The 17,960-nt window shown below is 43.6% G+C and overlaps 1 protein-coding gene across 6 annotated transcripts in view; it reads left to right on the top strand.

The window, feature by feature from the left end:
- The window catches only part of LRRC3B (leucine rich repeat containing 3B), a 206,257-nt gene that overhangs the window by 109,497 nt on the left and 78,800 nt on the right, over positions 1-17,960 (top strand). For 3 of the 6 annotated variants that reach the window (XM_050779505.1, XM_050779509.1, XM_050779508.1), the window contains exon 1: positions 1,126-1,938. The gene's annotated coding sequence lies outside the window, so the exon portion shown is untranslated. The other 3 variants (XM_050779504.1, XM_050779507.1, XM_050779506.1) reach the window with 3 other exon arrangements.

Genomic DNA, 17,960 nt, shown 5'->3' with positions numbered 1-17,960 from the left:
CGACACGGGTCATGAAATAATCAAGATTTTTTGGTCATTCTCCACTTGGAATGGGTTTGCTCTAGGTGCTGGCAGCCGAAAATATATGCCTTGCTGTATTCAGTTGCTCAGCAGCTTGGTTTTCTTCTGCTTTTGGGAATTCAGGAAACAGAGGTGGTCAGTGGAAGAAGACTGATTGTCTAGAGACCAACATGAATTAAATATATATATATTTTTACCTTTCCAGTAAAGGGACTGTGAGCCTAGCTGGATGTGTGGCTCCCTCCACCACACCCTAAATCAAAAGTTTCATCCCTGGAGTCTCTTTAATTCTAGAGACAGTGAGATTTAGCTCATATTGAAGGAGAAAATGACCTTCAACTGGATAAGCTTTCCTTGAGTACCCATTAGATACAAAACACTGCTGGATGTTGCAGTGAGAACAAACAAACAAAAAGCACAGGGAATACTCATATGTGAGTGAAGAGATAAATCTATAAATATATAAGTTCCGCAAGTTATTGGCAAATAAAATTCTGAGAGGGCAAAGAGAGGGGAAAGATTTCTTCCTCTCTGTCAGAGGACTGGGGTAGTGGAAAAAAGCTTTAGAGAAAAGGTGGTATTTGTAGAGTCTGGAGAGCCGGGTTCCTCTGCCCCAAATTGGTGTCTAGTGCAGATATGGTAAATAATTAAAATCATGAAATAAGAACATCACTAAAATCAGTAATTTGACTTACTCTTAAAACACACGCGCAAACGCGAGCGCGCTCACACTCGCGCGCGCGCACACACACACACACACACACACACACGCACAATGGCGTGCGCGCGCTTTTTAAGGGGCCTAGAGACTCCATTTCGGCTGCACATTAAAGTCATCCCAGGAAGGAGAAGGGAAAATTGAATTTCACCTTCTTCTGCTTTAGAAAGCTAGATGGGTTGAGGGTAGGGATCAGGGACCACAACTCAACCCCGAAACTTTGGGCTTCCAGAACTGCAGGGGAAACTGATTCTGAGATCTGACAATGGAACCTGGGGCGGGAGGGGGGTACCTTATTCATAATCCTCCCTCACAATAGAGGAGCACAGTACTCGGCACCCAGTAAACACTCATTTGTCGAATTGATTTTAAGCCTCCGCTTTTCCCCCAAGGAGGGCAATCAATCCATTGCACGTTTTGCTCCTTTCACCAGTTTAATTCAGCTCTGATCTCAGTAGTTAGAAAAATGGGGGAAGGAATGGGGCCATAGACTGCTGCAAGTAGAGCTGTGTAAGAGGGTGCGAGGAAGGAAGGCGAGAGCAGCGGAGGGAGTTAATACTCCTACCTCAGCTGGTCTCCTGCAGCCAACGCTCAGCCCCCGCCCCCTCTCTCCTTTCCGGACCCCCCAACGGCGAGGCGAGAGAGCAGCGCCGGCGAGGCGCTGGCTGGACTCTGACTGTCACGTTAATTCCCTGCTGCTTTTCTAGTCCCCAGCCGCCTCGCCCCTCCTCCCTCATCCCCAGGCTGGGTTTGGAGGCGATTTCCCTCTAGTGACTGAGCCGACTGCATCTGGGCAAGCGGCGCTTTGCCTCTCTCGCGTCTTTGTCTGCTCTTCCTGCAAGGCTACGGCGCCTGGAGCAGGGTCTGCAGCGGCCGCCGCAGCAACGCGAGCCAAGTCGTGCCCCGCACGGCAGCCCAGGGCCGCACCCTCGCTCGGTGGCAGCGCCCGAAAACGCCAGCCGCGCCACGCACTGCCTGCGTCCCGCGACCCAGCCTCCACGCACCAACCCCGCCGCCTTCGCCCGGAGCCAAGCCCGCCGGGCCAGCCCGGTCCCAGGTGGGCAGCTCGGCTTGCAGCTGGTTGGAGGTGGCGGCCGCTGCAGCCCTGGCAGCGCGCACACCCCTAAGCAAACGCACCCAACGCCTCCTCCCTGAGCCACGAGGATGGAGCAGCCACCCCGGCCCGGGACTGGCGCAAGGTAAGGTGCAGCCGCCTGTTGCTTTTCGCAGCGCGCGGGATCATCCCTCTCCCCGGGTACCTAGGCCGTCCCTCCAAGGAACAAGTAGAGAACTATTACCTCAGTTCTAAGCCATGCCTTTCTAAGCCCCCCCGATCCCTTTTGCGCAGACCCTGGGAGAGACCTCCTCCTGGAGAGATACAGTCGACCCTCTTTGCTCCTGTTCAGCCGGCTGCTATACAATAGTCTGCAAACTTTTGTGACCCTTCCCTGCGCGGTGCTCACCCCGTGCTGTGCAAGTTGCAGGTTTAGTTCTTGCATTCGCCCTTCCCCCAGCCCCTCTTGCCATATGCATCTGCCCATTTCTCTCTGTGTGTTTTTGCCAGTCGACTTTTCACTCCCCGCAGCTCTGGCTCCTGAGGCGAGGGTTTGGGACCCAGCAGTGCTCTAGGAGCTCTAGGAGCCTCTAGGAGCTCGGTAGGGACAGGGAAGGTGAAATAAGAGAGGTGGGACGTGGAGGATGGCTGCGGCCACCCCTGAAGCTTCGTCCAGCGCGATGGGAGTCAGTCCATCCTTGCACACGCCACCCCCAACTCGGCAATGAAACCTTTGGAGTGGCTTGCGGCTGTGCGCCGTGGGAACTGCAAGTGCAGATATGGGTGGGTGAAGTAAGTGGCTCAGGGAGGGAAAGGCTGCTCGTGCGGTGGAGGAGGAAGCTGAGGGTCGGGTAGATCTGCCCACGGTTGAGGGAAATGAAAAGGTACTGCTAATGTGGACGAGGGGCCAGCCCTGAGAGGCCATCTGACGAAGAGGAAAAGGGATTTGAGTCCGGAGGGCGCTGGCCTGGGTATGTAAATACAGATGGGGGAGGGGCTTGGGTACCTGGGGGCGCGTGGAGACAAGGAATGGAGCCCTGGAATGCCGGGCCCTTGGGTACTTGGGAAGGCAGGCTGCTCAGTGCCTGGGATGGGGCGATCTCCCTCCCCATAAGCAAACAAACCTCCCCGCGAGAATCTGAATGCGTTGGCATCTTGGGTGGTGACTGAATGGTCAGATCGCGGACCAGGGATGCTTCTCCATGCTCTAAGAGGACCATAGTCTGCTCTCTTCTCTGGCACCCGCTTGCTTCTACGTTCCTTCACCTCCGCACCCAGGTCGGTAGACCCACGCCCACCTTCTCTGCCAGGCGCTCGGGAGTCAAGGATGTTTCCGCAGCCGCAGTGTAGGAAGGGGACTCCTGCCTCCCAGGGGGAGACGTGTGTGGTGTGTGCGGGGTAGAGGGGAGTTCCCAGCGCCCGGCGAGTAAACAGGGGTCCAAAGTGGTTGGAGGAGAGCGCAGGAGCGGAGGCTGCGGTGGGAGCCACTTTCCCCCGCCCCTCCACAAATCGCACCTGGGCGGAGCGAGGGAGTGGGGGGAACCCTGTGCTGCGCCCGGGAGGCTGGGGAGTGCAGAGCTGAGGGCGCGCAGGGAAACGCAGAGCTAGGAGGTGTGGGCCTCGGGTGAGGGGAGACCCAGCTCTTAGACCTGGGAGCCCAGGCAGAGGTGGATCTGCCCACCTTGCAGTTTCTAGGTAGATCCTTCTGGTGGTTCCAGATGCTCTGGCAAATGCAGGAAGGGGAGGTTCTTTTCTCCTGTGCACCCCAGCAATCTGGAGTGCAAGACCGTTTGCGGGAGGGGGCTTAGTCAGCTGTTTCGAAGAGGCAGCCTCCCCTCCCTTTTATCCACCTAGCCCCCTATTTCCGGGTGGGGGCACAGTGACTACCAAGGACAGTAAGCACCTCACTTAACCCTTCTCTCCCTGAGGAGGTGCATGCTCCTCTCCCAGAGGTGCCTTTGGCTGAGAGTGGATCCCTGGTTCCTAGTAGCCCTATAGGGAAACATTTGGTTGGGTGGGTTTGGAACCCTGTACAACCTTTAGGTCCTCCCTGTTCAGACCTTCCACGTGCAGGCTTTTCTTACTTTCTTCGCGGGTGCCCTACAGAGGACTCCTGCTCCTTTGTACCAGTTGGGAAAAAGCAAAATTCAGAGCAGTTCCTTTTTCTGGGTCCTTCGCCTTGGCCACATCGAAGGAAACATCGACTCGCCAGGGTTCCCGGGAGAAATCCCGAGGTCAGTCCCTCCCATTCCGGGGCACCCCTGGAGCAGGTAGCTCCCTGCCTTAGCGGTGGCAAACTCCAGAGCCTCAAGGAGCAGAACGGGGATACCCTGCGCTCAGGCTCCTGGTGCAGTTCCTGAGCACAAAGGCCACACCCTCACAGGCCAGGCCTGGTGAGAGAGCCCGGCTTCTCCACAAGCACCTGGATACCTGAGGTAGGATCCTAGACTTAAAACTCACACTCCACGAGATTTAGCTCTGACCCCAGCCCCCCCTCGCTGGGCTCATTTCTTTCTGAATGCTTATCTGTCGCCTGAATTTGCGCTCTGGCCACTTCTCTTTGCATGTCGAAACAAGTTAGAATATGTCCCTTGGTAACCTGAGGAAAGACTCCAGATCCACATCAAGGTGGGTTTATTTCAGGTTGCTGAACCGTGCTGGGGAGACAAATAGTAATGTAACAATCAGCGCTAGCTAGCGGGTGTGGAGTTCTTACTCTATTCCAGACACTATATGTGATATTGTATATGCTTGTGTTAGATTTAACCCTCACAACAGTCCTGAAAGATGGGTAGAGATACTTATCTCGTGTTATAGATGGGGAAACCCAGTATTGAATAAATCAAGTTATCTGCTTATTGGCATTCAGCCAGGAAATGGTGGGGCTGATTGGTCTGGTGAGCAGAGAACACTGAGTATGTCCCATACTCCCAGCCCTATTTGGTACTGAAAACCCTTTGTCTAGAAGGAAGCATGAGTGAGGCCCCTAACCCTTTACTCCAAACTGCAGGGGCATCCTATGAGTGCCAGTCCTGGCCTGTGAGCCCCTGTGACCAGAGTATTAGGAAGACTGATGTTGCATATCGCCTGTCTCAAAGTTTGGTGGGGTACATCTTGGTATAGTGGAATACTAGTACTGTAAATCGATTTACAAAACTGGCTACTGGTACTGGACTTCTCTTCTGAACCTTTCGTAGACATTCTCTTTTTAAATAGGAAGATAAATGGAAGGAGGGATCCAAATATGAACAGGGATTTGCTCTGTGGTCAAGAACTAGAGGCAGTTTTATGTAGCAATTGTATTCGGCAAATGAAAGCCTCTCTCTGAATTGAGTCACAGAATTAGAGCTAAGAGGAATCTCAGATATCATCCCACCCAATCCAGACTCAGGGAGGAGATTCAATGCTGAGCTCAAGGCTGCTTGGTGCATTTGTAGCGTAACTAATGCTAGAACCACTGCCTTTTGACTGTTGCTCAAATATGGTACCATTATACATAAATAAGTTATGCTCACTTCCGCTATTTTTTTAGCATCTTAAAATTAATTAGGAAAATAATTTTTATTTTAAAAAGAGTGTTTTGCTTATTTTCCCATAAATGCTTCTCAATCAGCATAACCAGAAAAAACTCTATATCATATATAATGAATAAGCTACCACAAATTTGACTCTTTTTGCAGAAATAAAAATTTGCAGAATATTTATAAGTCTTCAGATCAACAAAAATTAACTATGCAAGCCTCCTCTGGATGATTCTAAATAAGATTAAATGATTTCTAATGATTTTAGCAAAGTCTTCTGTTAGATTGAGTTGCTTCATCCTTCCATACTTCCAAGTATTTGTGAAAATAATACGGAATTTTTCCTATCACAGGAAACATTCTTTTGAATACAATGGCATGAATTATTGGATTTCTCGTGGATTTTTGACTTTTCATTAAAGTTTATGCTGATGTAAAGCTAAGGCAAAACAATATATTTCTGTACTTGAGGCTCAGAAAGAGGAAAAATAGTTCTTTGTCACTTCCAATAATATTTGTCACTTCCTTGCCTACCTAGCCCCTTCAACAAAGGGGGCTTTCTCCAGTCACTTGAGGATTTCATACACCTTTAAGCATTTCATGAGACAAAGCTCTAGTTTCCAAGAACACCTCATGTCTTTTCTCTATAGTACCAGGATGTCCTCTCTTTGGAGACAAACTAACACAAAGTCAATAGTAATATTGACTATGACTACAGTAATAGTCATAATCAATAGGGGGGGATAGAAGAATCCTGTTTTTCAGAATCACATCAGCAGGGCAAGAGTCATAGACAGATGGTGGAAACCTGGTGCCTTTTATGTCACCTGGAATAGGATTTCTATCTCTAATGCTGTGGCACACTAGGACCTAGGTCATCCTATAGTGAGGGAGGTGGAAGAAGAAAAGAAGAGAGTGAGTCAACATTATTGTCAGAGGAGGGATGGGTGGAGGAAGATGGAGGTGAGGCTTGGCTGCTGAGGGACCCAGGTGTGACCAAAATGCCCACAGAGATCCAGCATGCACTAAGAGCTGCTCCCTCTTCTTCCTTTTTTTCCTACCCCCAACCTCAGTCTGCCTTTTGTGTCAGGTCGACTGTTCTGAATCCCCAAGACCCCAGTTATCTCAAGGGGAAGCATTCATTTTCCAGAGAATTCATTAGAAACCAATTTTGTTTTTATGCAAGTAGGAAAAACTTGCACAGCTGCCCCACTCTTCAGGAAGAGCCATTCAAAACCAGATCACCCAGAAGGGTGACCTTCTGGAGGTGGGGATACCAGCTTAGTTGAGTTGCAGCAGTGTTAAAGAAAAGAGATGTAACACTGAAATTAAGTGTGACAATATCCGAAAGAAATGGTTTCTGTCCCAGGGACCACAGGAAGGGGAATCCTTTGGAACCTGGGCAGATATTCTGGTGTCCAGTTCCTAGTTTATTCATGGGAGCTGTATCCTTACCTTACTTATGTGGTCCAATCCCCTCTACTTATTTTATTGTGGCTTCTATGTGGTGCAGTATCAAAAGTCCCACATCACACATCTTCTGGGGAAATTCTTTGGGGTGTGCCTTTATCTTAAATCATATAAATATGAGTTTGTTGACATTTAGAATAACAATTACTATTAAGCAATATGCTCTGAGACAAAGGATATGAAAAAATAAAAACTTTCATTCAGAACACAATGAATAGATATGCTTATACAATACACAGTATGAGTTAAAAGTCTTGGGTTAGATATTTGAAAATAAAAAATAATCAAGATTTAGAATATCTGATCTTGACTATTTTTAATAGCAAGAGAAGCTAAATAATAAGGTTCTGTAGAAAGAGTTTGAAGAAGATACTAAAAAAAAAAAAGCTGAGAGTAGGACCTGAGAAGCTTTACCCTTATTGATTTTATTTTAAACAAATATAAAATATCTTAATCTATATTTAGATTTGAATAATCCATAAGATTAATAAATTTTGTATTTATTTTATTATCTGCCAATTGTGACTTTGTGAACTTTATTTGATAAGTGGTTTGGAGTCATGATGGAAGCTCTTATACCTTAGATGTTAGTATATATCTACATATACTTTATAAAAACTTAGTGAGTTAATACATCTCAACATGACAATGACAAACGAAATGGTCATTTCATATGAGAATGAAATCTGGAATCTTCTCAAAAGCTGATAGGTTTGAACATACTATTTCTCCACCACAGCTGGTAAGTTAATAGTAAGAGCCATATAGTTCTTTCAAAATAGATAAAGGAGTAAATACTTAAAAAAAAAAAATCCTCCCCAAATAAAACCAGATTTTATTCTTTAGGAGAATAAATGAACAGATTAGGAAAGGTTATGAAATTTACAGTTCCATTTTATCCTAAGCTCTCTCAGCTACCTTTTATGTTAATACTTGTCCAGTGCAAATGTCACTGCATTTTCAGACAGTTTAAAAAAATGCTTTAGATGCCTTTCATTAGAAATAAAATGGAAACAAATATTACAAATATGTGAAGCTATCCTCAACCATGGAGTAATATTTGACAAAGTGGTGAGTATGTTTCCAAATACAGATTAGTTTCCTTTTATTCTCTTTTCCTCCTCTACCACCCGCCCCCCCCAACCCCGTCTCCTTCCTTCCTTCCCTCCCTCACTCCCTCTTTGCTCCCTCCCTCCCACCCTTCCTTCCTTCCTTCCTTCCCTCCGCTCACTCCCTCCTTTGCTCCCTCCCTCCCACCCTTCCTTCCTTCCTTCCTTCCTTCCTTCCTTCCTTCCTTCCTTCCTTCCTTCCTTCCTTCCTTCCTTCCTTCCTTCCTTCCTTCTTCCTTCCAATTTTAGGTCATTGATAGAAGAAATATTCAGTAACTTACTGGGAGAGACTGCTATAATAATTCAGGACAAATATGTCCTCTGGTGAGGGCCGTGCTGAAGGCACAGTGCATAGTTCTCTAAAGCTAAAGCACAAAGGTCATGAGGTCTCATGGCTTTCCCCTGAGTCTTCTAACCTGAGCTCTGATTTGGAGAAATAATCATTGTATAGGCCTGCTACAGAGGGCTCCCCCTGTTAGCAGTGACTAAGCAGTATGCTTTTCCTATGCTGCACTGGGAATTTATGCACTGAGAAGAGTCCTGGTCCAGGCTGCTGATCTTCCCTAGATGTCTGGCCATCACGGATTATTAAGTGGAATACTTTTCACCCTTTCCACAATTATATTTAAGCTTAGGGTTTCAAAGCTTTTATTTTCCTGCTACTATGTGTTGTGCGGTCATTTATTGGAGTGGCCAGTTTGTTATTTTAACTGTGGCTCAGAAACAGTGTCTGCTAGTAAACTGAAAATGATTCCCAAAGGGAAGATGTACTGTGGACTGTTGATACCCAATGCTTCCGCTACAAAACCTGTGAAAGGGGTATGGTGTGTGGCCAGCCAAGTCAGGAGGGCCAAGCTAGAGGCAGCAGACAACAGCACAGAAAGGTGGGAAAGGTGGGGCAAGAGAGAAAGAGGAGTAAGAGAAGCATGGCAAAACAAAAACAAAAACAGCAACCACAAAAAACCTACCCAAAGGAAGAGAACCCGATACTTAGCACAGTAAGACTAAGAAATACCTGATAGTAAACCAAAACCAAAGGATAAGGGGGGAAAAAAACAAAACAAAACAATAAGAATAAGAGAAGGCAAAAAAAGAGAATGGGAGTAATAAAGACTGAAAGACGAGCTTACAAGGAAAAGGAACGCACTAAATAACACCGCATAGCGTAGATAATTCACAGGCAGCCTAGCTCCCCAGCCAGAGGACAAGGTCTCTTTCTCACATATCAGAGTGCCACATTAGTGTGGCTTTATCAATCTCCAGGCCAAGGTCTTCTCTGATTTACTCCATGGTGCACTTTGACAGTCTGACAAAGCCTAGGGGCCCTGGAATGGTATGTTTAAATGCATAAAATATAATACATATGATTATAGCACAAACCAATTTTATTGAAATATCTGTTTATCAACTTATAAAAGAAACCACTGTTACTAATGTATGTGCTTCTTACATAATGCCTCTATAACAAGATCTTGTAGTGGGACTAGTGGCTAGTATTGTTTCGAAGTAGGAATGGGCATACATGCTCCTATGAGATAACTATGGCAGCTGTATTGTGATATGAAAATATTTATATTGGTGACTTAATCACTAGTACTGCTACTATTGAGGTTTATGGCCTGTGTTTAAAATGGAATGAGATGGTACATTGCCGTTTAAGCTTCACAAAGTTGCAATTTTTTTTTCCATGCAGGTTCATGAATGCGTTGAATTCTATTGGTAGATGCCTTGGAGGTCTCTGACCCCAAGAACTCCAGACAATGGCAACCATATAATTTATCATTTCCCACTGGGACACTTTGGCGAATGAAAGGGCTCTTAGTTGTTTTTCCAAGACAGTAGGTATAAATTGGGACAGGCCCAGGCAAATGATAATACAGCTGCTTTAGCACTCTGGGATCTTCTAGCGGCGTTAGCACTTTGGGACCTTCCTCCCCAGATCAGTTTTCACTTCTCTGACTCGGGAAAGTGGCTTTTTCTGCTCTGTTCTTAGGGATCAAGACTGTGGATAGTGGTATTGGAAAGTAGAGAAGACCTTCAGCTGGAAAATGATCCTTTATCAGGGCCACAACCAAGATATGGGATGCCTTTGTGAGAAATGAAAAACGGGCTTCCTTGGAGCAAAAATAGCCTCCTGGATCCTGGCCCAATGAACCCTGGCTTGTGTTTTAGCTCCCAGTGGCCCCCTTGGCTAGGTTCACTGTAGCCTTGGCCAATATCACCTGAAATGAGGGTGAATTATCAGAGTCCATTGCATTTCAGCCAAAAGTTTCAACTCCCCCTCCAACAATTTCTCTTGAGTAGACTTGCCAAAATAGTTTTTAAAGATTCACTTCGTTTCCCTTCCCACTTCCCAGTTATCAGGAAAGGCTTTGGCCCAGGCAGGTAGATGGAGAACCATGGGAAGAGGTCAGGATCTGAAGAATTTTTAGAGTAGATAATAAGGCCTTGAGTGATAAAGAGGGAACTGTGGTCCTGGAGTGTTTGCTAAACAGATGGCTCATGTTGTCCAGTGTTGGAAGAAGATAACAGAATGTCCCTGCTCCTGGAAATTAGCAAGTTTTTGTTTGTTCTGTTTGATGAAATAGAACCTGCTTAGTAGAAGAAAAAAACTCTTCTAAGAAAGCTTTTGACTTTGCAGGGGTGGCGACATCTCAGAAAATGCCCTCTTTATGTGCGTATAGACTATTTGGGAACCAGGCAACCTAGTTCTAGTTCCAGTTCCAGCTTTGACTCTAACCATCTCTGTAGCACTGGGCTGGTTACGTCAAATGTTCTGGGCTCTACTTCCCCAGTAAGAGGAAAGTTAGGAATTAAATGATTTCTAAAGTCCTTTTCAGTTATATGTGTGTATAATGTCAAAGATGTGTCTGACATTGTTTTATTTTTACTCCATATGATGTCTTCTCTGTTTAAGTTAATTCAGACTCATTTCTTTGCTTAGGTCTTCCAGCCCTTACATGTTACAGATCCAACAATGATAGATGGACACTCTACAGTCCTGAGGGTCTGTTACACCTGGAGCACTTCTGGGAACCTACAATAAAAGGATGAGGGGGAGTGACACAGAGAGAGAAATAGCTGACCGGTAAAGGGACAAGGTACGAAGGGGTGAAACAATTGATAACTTTTCTTGCGGCAATAATTGTCATGTAGGCAAGATATAGGAAGATGAAGAAGGGTTCCTTAGATTTTGACTATGTGCTTGTGTCCAACTCTTTATAAGCGTACGATCATATCACTCTCTGCTAAAATCCTTTAAATTACTCCTGCTTGCATATAAGAGGATTGCATCCTTAGTATGGTTTAACAGGTCCTTGTTTAGCAATGGGCAGGTCTACGCAAACCTATCCCAAAGTTCAAGGAAGCTGAGAGGCTGAAGAGAGAGGCTGACAAATCCAGTTTCTCAGAAAGAAACCTACAATTGGGACTTAGGAACAGAAGTCATGTCTGTATGTCAGGCGATAGCGAGACAAGATAATTGTCATGTAGGCAAGATATAGGAAGATGAAGAAGGGTTCCTTAGATTTTTGACTATGTGCCCATCTTGGTGGATCCCTGAGCCATTACCCACTAGACCCAGGGTTTACATATTATAGGAAAGGGATGATTCCGAAAGGATTTGTAGAACTACTGAATATGGTAACATCAAATTTGTTTGACCTAAGGGCAGGATTTATAGTAAGTAAGTACCCGCTCTTACACAAGGAACACTAGATAAGTGGAAAATCTTAGAGGCCTTCCAGGAACTGAAGTTAATCAGAAGTCAACATGGTGGATTAGCATCCAAGATGGAGTTGCTTTGGCCTCCACAGTCCTTTGTCACCTGGCTGTTACCTGTCACTTTATGTGCCATTTTCCTTGGCATACCCTGTGCCTTGGTATGTTCAAACTGGCCCTCTCCAACTCTGTAATCAGATATCACGTTGGCATCATGAAATCAGCCATGGTAGGAGGATTTGCACCACTGTTTATACTACAAAGCAAGCATTTTCCCTTAGAAAGCTGGTTGTAGAGTTTACAAGCACATACTGCTGCCCCTACCCCACCAAAAGACTCGATGCCCCTGCAACAGAAAGCACTTTTTCACATCTGCCTTCGCCGCCATTCCCTATTGCTGACAGTTTATCTGTCCCCCCCCCTTCTTCCTTTCTCTTCTTCTCTCTCTCCCTTTCTTCTATCTAATTATTCATCCACCTACACACCCACTCATTCATCCAAAGGTAGCCCGACTACGTTCTAATTAATCTGCCATTTAATAGCTGAGTGAGTGACTGTGGGAAATTTTTCTAACCTTTAGTATGTCTCAGTTTTCTCTATGTGAAATGGGTATAATAATAGGTAGTTGTGAGGCTTAAATGAATTAACATGAACAAGGTGCTTTTTAACAGTATCTGGCACATGAGAAGTACTACTTAAGTCATTGTTATTATTATTGAACAAAATATTATTGCTTACTGTGTACTCAGCACTGAATGTAAACAGATGAAAGCAGGTTTGTAAAACAAGCATAAGAAAATGTTCAAGAACCCTGAACAAAGCCTGATTATCCCAGGGGTATCAGAATTGACTTCATGGTCAATTCTTCGTGGAGCCAGGTCCATTTGAACCGAATCCTGGAAGATTATGTATACCCACCAAATTGATAAGACAGATGGGGTTATCCCAGGAGGAGCGAAAGCACAGACACAGGAAAAGGGAACAGAATAATGACTTGTTAGGGTTTTGTGTAGCTGAGCATGAGGTCACAGACAGAGGAGATCTTTGATCAGCTCTGGGTTATGGCAAGATCTTCCAGGAAGTGAGCTGCAGTCTCCTTTTAGTCCTTTTTTTTTTTCTCCTGTTGCCTGCACTGGTGTAGGTCTGAACTTTGAGTTTTCCAAAAGGTGTCAGAAGTCCATATTTTCATGTGTAAGATCCTAATGTTTGGTAGAACCAATTCATTTAAAACATAGTAGAACTAATTAAATTAAAAACAAAATAAAACAAAACAAAACACATATGCAGGCTATACTCAGCTTTCCACAGAAAAGTGGAGCCCTGGGTTTCCAGGCTTGGTTAAGGATGATAAGCTCTGCAATTGAAATTTCTGATTTTGAATATGATTCTGCCGTTAGCCGTGTGACCACAGGTGAGAGCTTCTTAAGCTCTCTGAGCCTTGGTTTTCTGCCAAATGGCTATATTTCTTGTCTTTCATACCTTGCTGTGAGGAGTTTTTTGGATGATGGAGATAAAAGTCCTTGCAAAGAATCAGACAAGTGTTAGAATTCTTCCTGGGTCCTAGCATGCTGTGGCAGAGCCATATACTCAGTACAGCCCTCAGCATGGTTTAAGTCACCCAAAGATACCTGAATGTCCTCACCTGCCTTGTTAATTTTAACAATAGATGGGGGAAGAAAAACGTAGGTGTATTTTTCCCCTTTATTCTGTTAAAAACATCACAAGGAGCTTGACATTCCATTTTGAAAGTCTGTGTGTCAAAGATCCAGCTAAGAGTTATTTATTGATTCTGCATAGATTCAGGGTGACAGAGAAAAAATTTCACCTCGACATGGTGTGTGTTTGTTGTTTCCTTGAGATGGGGGGGGGGATTCTCTGAAAAGGCATCTGCTGCACTACTTGTTAATGGGGGTTATGTCAAAATCTGCACTTGCATTTGTGTAATTTCCCATCTTTTGATCCCTTTGCATTCCAGGCTGGCTTTGATCATAAAGGCTTTTAAGGAAATGATCAAACCCTATAAAAGTCAAATTATTTCTGGTTGAGGGGCTGAGCTTGGTGAATGTTGGCTTTGACACTGCTGAGAGTTTGGATATGTACCCAGCTTGCTTCATTGGGGCTGGCTAAAAGCTCTGTGTAATTGCAGCTTTGCAAAAACTCCAGGCTATTATAATACATTGAATGTTGGTGTTGTCTGATTTGTGTTATCTTTATTTGTTTTGTTGTATTGCCTGATTGAACATGATCATAAGAAGCTTCAAAGATACAGGCAGACCTTGAAATAAGGATACCTAACTTTCAGAAGAACATTCATTATGAGTTTTGGCTCCACTGCAAAAATTTTACTACCTCTGCTTCTGGAACTGACCTGAGCCTCAGAGTCTGTTTTAGTCTCCTCTGAGCCTCAAGCCACCTGGACCTCAGGACTGCAGTGTCTGATGCCTCTATAGCTCCCGTTTCCTGCCAGTTTCTGGAGCCCTGTTCCCCGAACCACTGCAGGAGTCCCAGAGGGGCCAAGGTTCCTCTCCTCTGAGGTGGATTTGAGACACCTTGTTCTACTGAACTAATATTATAGATGAAATAGCACATTTGCTATTAAGGAAGTATCAAAGTCCTAACCCCCAATGAGATGGTATTTAGAGACAGGGCCTTTGGGAAGTAATTAGATCTAGATGAAGTCATGAAGGTGGGGTCCTCAGCATGAGATTAGTGTTTTTACAAGAAAAGACACCAGAAAGCGTGCTTCCTCTCTCTCTCCGCCTGCACGCACCAAGGAAAGGCCATGTGAGGACACAGTGAGAAGGCGGCTGTCTGCAACCCAAGGAAAGAGCCTACACCATCTGCATCAGGTATCAACCCTGCTGGTATCTTCTCCAGAACGGTGAGAAATGAATTCCTGTTGTTTAAGCCACCCAGTCTATGGCAATTTGTTAAGGCAGCCCTAACTAAGATAAGAAATTAATGTAGGTTAGCCTGGGCATCTCATCACCTTGTAAGCATCTCTTGGGATAAAAATGGACCTTGCTTTTGCATCTGTGTATATCACAAGCCTGGCCCATAATTGGCACTCAGTAACTATCTGTTGAATGAATCAATGAACACTAATGATTTAAGTGAAAAAATCCAATTTATAAATAAACATTTAGCGAACAGTTTATTCTAGTGTTGGGGACTTCCTGCAAGCATGGAATAATGGTTTGAGATGAAGAAAAAAATAAATTATTTTAAGATGCACACACACACCCCCCCAAAATGTTAGCAACCTCTACTTTTTTTACTAGCTCACCCCACAGTGACATAATGATAGGAAAATAAATACAGTCAGCATGCTTTCCTATTTACCCAGCATGCAAGCAAATGACTGTTTCTAAGCATTTGCAATTTCATCAAGATCTCTTAGAACCATTGTCTATAAAGAGATGCTGAATTGAGCTGCTGACCTGCCAAAACCTAATTAACTTGAGTTTAGTAAAATAAAGAAGTCCTTTAAAAAAAGAGAGAGAGAGAGAGAGAGAATTACAGGAAGGGAATTCTAAGGTCCCTTTTAATTTGAAATCCCCAGTGGGCAGGTTGCCATAGAAGGACGTGATTTTTCTTACAAAATAGTGACTTTAGGATTTTTTCTTGTTGCTCTTAGAAATTCCTCAGACACTATGAGGAGTATACTCCATGGCTTTTGCCATTTGAGAATGGAGAAGCAATTTCCTCAAGATGCTATTCATCTTTATTCATATCTGGATGCAGATGAGTTCAGAATGTGTGGGTGTGGGATTTGAAGAGTCTGAAGTGCTTAGGTAACAGTTGGCATGCCAGTTGTGTAATGAAGAATATGTATTGACAATATTAAATTGTGGGCTAAATCTCATTTTTTAGTGTTAAAAAAAAAACACACACACAACAAAATTTCTAAAAGCTACAGTGTTGTTTTTATGCCAGGGATGTTTCTAAATGTTGGGACAACAGTGCTGAAAAATATGGGCCTCCAATATGCATCACTTTCTTCTGCCCAGCCTGGGTTTAGTGTGGAAAGCCCATATAGCTTTCTTTTTAACTAGAGAGTGCCGTAGTCTTTCTTTTCCTTCCTTCCTTCCTTCCTTCCTTCTTTCTTTTTCTTTCTTTCTCTCTTTCTTTCCTATCTTCCTTCTGTCTCTCTCTCTTTCTTCTCTTTCTTTCTCTCTTTCTTCTCTTTCTTTCTTTCTTTACTTCTTTCTCTCTCTTTCTTCTCTCTCTCTCTTTCCTTCTTTCTTTCTTTCTTTCTTTCTTTCTTTCTTTCTTTCTTTCCCTTCCTTCCTTCCTTCCTTTCTTTCTTTCTTTCTTTCTTTCTTTCTTTCCTTCCTTCTTTCTTTCTTTCTTTCTTGACAGAGTCTAACTCTGTCACCCAGGCTGGAGTGCAGTGGTGCAATCTCAGCTCACTGCAACCTCCGCCTCTTGACTTCAAGCAATCCTCCTGCCTTAGCCTCCTGAATAGCTGTGATTACAGGTGCCTGCTACCATACCCAGCTAATTTTTGTATTTTTAGTAGAGACAGGGATTCACTGTGTTGGCCAGGATGTGTTTCTAAATGTACATTCATATTATATTCAGCTGAGTGAAGCAAATGGCATCAGTAATAACAGGTAAGAATAATTCACTTTTCATATTGAAGAAGAGCCTACCGGTTTCTAGAAAAATTAGTGGTAATTTATTGAGTTACCATGAAGTTGTTGTTTGCTTCTCAGCCTCTACCACCTCAAATTCACCATCAACTTCTAGGGCTTTATCAGGTGAAACTTTGTGCCATTACTTCTTTTATAAAGTCATGTTCTTTTCTCTACCTTACCTTTCCTTTGTGTGGATGGCAATGAAGAGGTCTTCTTTCTACTCAGTTGTAAATTGACCGGGAAGTCTGGGCACACTGTGTCCAGGGCTAGGAAACGTTTGCGGATTCTGTGGATAGCAGGCATCTCTAGTAATACGTGGATATTCAGGGTCCTAGATTAGTCATGGAATGCCTAGAGCAGGAGATTTAGCCATTTTTCCTGCTATAGATCCCTTTGGCAGTCTGGTGAAACCTATGTACCCTTTTTCAGAATGATATTTTTAAATTTTAAGAAAGTACATAGGATTACTAAGAGCAAGACAAATAACACAAAGTACACTGAATCTCACAGAATTTACAACATTATGGATGATTAATATCATCACCCAATGTGTCATCAATAATAATCTTAAACTTACTTTAAATAACACATTTCAACATTTTGTTTAATCATCAGATGTGTTTGAACTTGCCTGGTCTAGACTTGTAGCCTACATGTATATCATATTCCAAACAGCAATAGTAACTTTCGAAGAATCAAAAATTCTCATTTGAACTTTCCAATTTTGCAAAATTGTAATGACTAATTTAAATGCCTGACTTCTTTCCATTGATGAAGAACAAACAAGTATGAATAAGGAATTCCACAAAGCATTGTAGATGTCTAAATATCTAGGGTGGGATAATGCATCTTCCACATTTCATGACTGAATGACTGCCAAGTGAAGAATTGACCAATACTTGTCTCTATATATTATGAGGTGCTATGATCAGGAGAAATTAACTATCATGACTTTAATGTCATGATGTAAAAAAATAAATTTTCAGGATTTGTGGAAGAATTGTATTGTCATATAAAAAGAACATTGTGACTTTTACTGGTGATGTCCCAGATATATAATGGTAGTGTAATCTGTTGCCTGCCTTTTAAATGGAAGGAAATGCCAAATTTCAATTAAGGGTCAATGGAAAGAAATGAGAAGAGATCCTACACAGTTGTAGATCCCTTACATTCTAGCCACGGCCTCATCATGGACCTGTCGGACCCTGAAGTTAAAAACTTCTGTCTCAAAGTGTGAACCAATACCTGATGATGTGGAAAATAACAGCTAAAACAGTTCTCAGAAAAATAAGACCTACAGATGGGATTATAAAAAGAATGTCATTTACTGTTTGTTAACTTATTTAACAAACACACCATAGTTCAACCTAAAGTTTGCAATTGACTTCATAATTGGTCCCTTTGGAGAGAGATACTGTTGCCTTTATTCAAAATAGTATTGAGTCTTCTCTGAGAAGCAGTGGTATAATATTTTGAATATTGTCATCAATGTTCATTCTTAAATGGTTTTGGGGTGGTTCTGGTGTTTTGAAATAAGCCAAAGTCAATTGAAGTAAGGCTACTGAATGAAGAAGGTAATCAAGGTGTGTGAACACCAGACTGGGACTTGAAAATCCTAAGGATTTTTTTGGAAGGGGCTCATCAGCTACCCTGAAGGTTGCTTTGTAGCAGGTGGAGACGAGGTAGGGATGAGATTCAGAAAGGACT

The sequence above is a fragment of the Macaca thibetana genome, chromosome 2 (genome assembly GCF_024542745.1).
Source record: "Macaca thibetana thibetana isolate TM-01 chromosome 2, ASM2454274v1, whole genome shotgun sequence".
Lineage (NCBI taxonomy): Eukaryota > Metazoa > Chordata > Mammalia > Primates > Cercopithecidae > Macaca > Macaca thibetana.
Note: the sequence above shows the minus strand (reverse complement) of the source record. Positions and strands in the feature narration are given on the sequence as shown.